The sequence below is a fragment of the Rhinolophus hipposideros genome, assembly GCF_964194185.1.
Source record: "Rhinolophus hipposideros genome assembly, chromosome: 13".
In the NCBI taxonomy this organism is placed as follows: Eukaryota; Metazoa; Chordata; class Mammalia; order Chiroptera; family Rhinolophidae; genus Rhinolophus; species Rhinolophus hipposideros.
Genome location: NC_138059.1, coordinates 53,784,706 through 53,787,928, shown reverse-complemented (window position 1 = coordinate 53,787,928; position 3,223 = coordinate 53,784,706).

Below are 3,223 nucleotides of genomic sequence, written 5' to 3'. Positions count from 1 at the left end.
AGCCTCAAATATATTAATAAAATAAAGTGTTGTAAGGATACACTATTTGGAACTCCACCTAGTGCTTAAATCATTCCAGTGTACCAAGGATTATTAAGGCATTCAAAAGTGCCAACCTTATGGCCAGGACATGGTTTACACACTGATAATTTTTCCATCTGTTCAAATTATGTATAGTTTTTCCTATCATTTTTTAGTTTGGTAAATAAAGACATCATAGCCATTCCAATGAACATATTTATAAAACCATATTAATGCAAATTGACCCTAAGTAATTTTTAAAGACAATATATGATACTTTTAGAAAAGGAATAAATAAGAGTATAAATAAATACCCTCTAAATCGGTGTTTTAGGCTGATAATTTTTTTTTTTTTAAGATTTTATTGGGGAAGGGGAACAGGATTTTATTGGGGAACAGTGTGTACTTCCAGGACTTTTTTCCAAGTCTAGTTGTTGTCCTTTCAGTCTTAGTTGTGGAGGGCGCAGCTCAGCTCCAGGTCCAGTTGCCATTGCTAGTTGTAGGGGGCACAGCCCCCCATCCCTTGCGGGAGTCGAACCGGCAACCTTGTGGTTGAGAGCCCACTGGCCCATGTGGGAATCGAACTGGCAGCCTTCGGAGTTAGGAACATTGTCGTGCAGGGAGTCATCAGGCGGGGTCTCTGCTCCCGCTCCCCACATAGGAACGCAGGATATGGTGAGGCCAAAAAGGAACACCCACGGAGCCATGGATAGCGGAGTCATACCACTATAGTCTTGCTGGCAGCTGGGTTGGAGACACAGGAAGCAGGAGCCACACTATCGGCAACCCGCCATCCACTTGTCTCTGACAAACAATCTCACTTGCTAGCAATCCGCTTCTCTGCAATCTGCAATCCACACTCCGCCGCTTGCTAGCTCAGCCACCATCTTCTTGCTAGCCCACCACTTGCTACTAGTTGTAGCCACGGCAGTTATATTAGTGGCCAATGGCTCACTGGTTACAGCTGACGGCCACGTAGCCACAGCTGATGGTCATCCAATCACAGTTGATGGCCATTTACTACCTGAGCCAGTACCTTTCTATGTGAGGCCGAGAGCCTGGAAACTGCACTCCTGGCTCTGTCCCCACAAGCACGGAGCTCCAACTGCCTGAGCCACCGAGCAAGCCCATAGGCTGATAATTTTTTGACATCAGATTTTAAAAAACATATTAGTTTTGCAATTAAGGACAATAATGTTTATCTCACAAAGTGAAGGCTTATTTGTATTGCCTATCAATTCCTACTGGAGTTAGATGATCGTATCAAGTTCCGCTTATTCAATAAAATAAATCCATAACTAATCAGGTTTGCATCTAAATGTGCCAAACAACTCATAACTTCTTCACAACATAAGAAAAAAATAAAAGTACAGATTAGACTTTTACATACTACTGGTTTGAAATGGAAACTTATTTTCATAATTAATAAATGTTCTTAACATCGATGTACTTGAATACACAAATATAAATTCCCCCCTTTAAAAAAAAAAGTGTTATACTCATTTGAATGCACCATACATACAGCCATTTTGCAAGCATTCCTAACAATGAATTTGGAATTCACTCGGTTTGGAATGTTCTTGAATTCCTGGGTGTGGAATGGTTCTTTAGTTGCAATCACTAAAACCATCAATCTGACTGTGCCTCACTCAACCAGGTTTAACAGCTAGTGAGTTAATGGTAAAACATAAAAAAAAATACATTTTCAAGTAAATTGAAATATGTGTCCTATTAACCAAAGAGTGCACATTCAATACATAAGATCTATCCCAATATAATTTTATATTCAAGCAAAGAAAGCATAATTTTATTTGAGATGAACTAGAGAAAAATTTTTAAAGAGAGGAATAAACACTCCAAAATGCAATTATTTTTTAAGGAAATGAGTTATCTTTTAACACTTTTGTTAATATAAACTTTATAAAACTTTGATACCTCCTTGGCTTCTTAAACCAAATATTCAAAGATTTAAATTTTCCTTAATGTTTCAGGAGCATTAACATATTTTTGTCTGAGTTGACACCCAGCAGTGGTTTTTGAGGGGTCACTTATCACTAAGTAAAACTGGCCCATACCTCCTTACCTGGGTATCAAAAGATCTGTCAGCTTTCACTTCACTCAAGAATGTAACCTGCTAACTTGCAAGTTTGGCCCATCTTATTTATCAATTGTCTAGCCTAAGGGGTCTTTCATTCATTCACTTACTCGTTCATTCAACACACATTTCCTGTGTACCTACTATTTATGACATTAGAAATATAGTGGTGAATCAGAGAGTCACTAAATAAGGTTCAAGATCTTTGTGACAGCTATGAGCCACAAAGGAGATTTGGTTTGGTTTGGTTTTGCCTATTTCACGATTAATATTGATGGAAGTCTGGCTTCTCATCTATTAAGTTTACAACATTTTGAGTCTGCATAACTTGCTCTTCTGTTATCTTTCCTTCTTATTTACGTATTGTTAAAGGGCTAAAAAACCATTTTGCTTTTCTGCAAGATAATTTTCTGTTAGGTTAACTTCCAAGCTCTGTTCCCCTGGTAACCTGATAAGAGTCAAATATCAAATGTGTTTCTAAGCAACACTGCTTATGAGAAAAAGAACCACTGATTGGTAACCTGCATCAGACTAGAGGAGTTATAAATGAATTACAAATACTTGATGGGGAAGGACGCCATACTTTGGGCTTCCCTGAGCTAGGGGATTTTGGTAACTGGGATCTTGAAGTCTATGCCCATGGAGTTGTGGACTCTGTGGGGCATGAGGCTTTTAAGCAGGTCTCTCTCTTGCCCTATGTGAGTCTCCTGGCACTGGAACTGGCATCTCTGCATGTCTTTTGAGTGCTGTATGGACTGTTGCAAGGCATACCCCCACACAGGCAAAAAGAATAACTGTCACTGCATCTCACACTCTCTGAGTTGACTCCTGTCCATGGCTGCCTTCTGAATCTGAATGTTGAGTTGTACCTAAAGACTTCTCTGTGGGCATTTCTCTTTCTCTTCCTATTAGGCTATCTTTGAACTTTTATAATATTATAATAACTATTATAATATATAATAGCTATCCATGTAACTGTGTTTCAAATCTTCACATATAGTCATGAACTCTGTCCGATAAAAGCAACAAGACTGAATTGTGTTTGAAATTTAGTCATGTCTATTATTTTTTTCCCACCAAGTATTTTAAAAAGCACACCGGTTACCA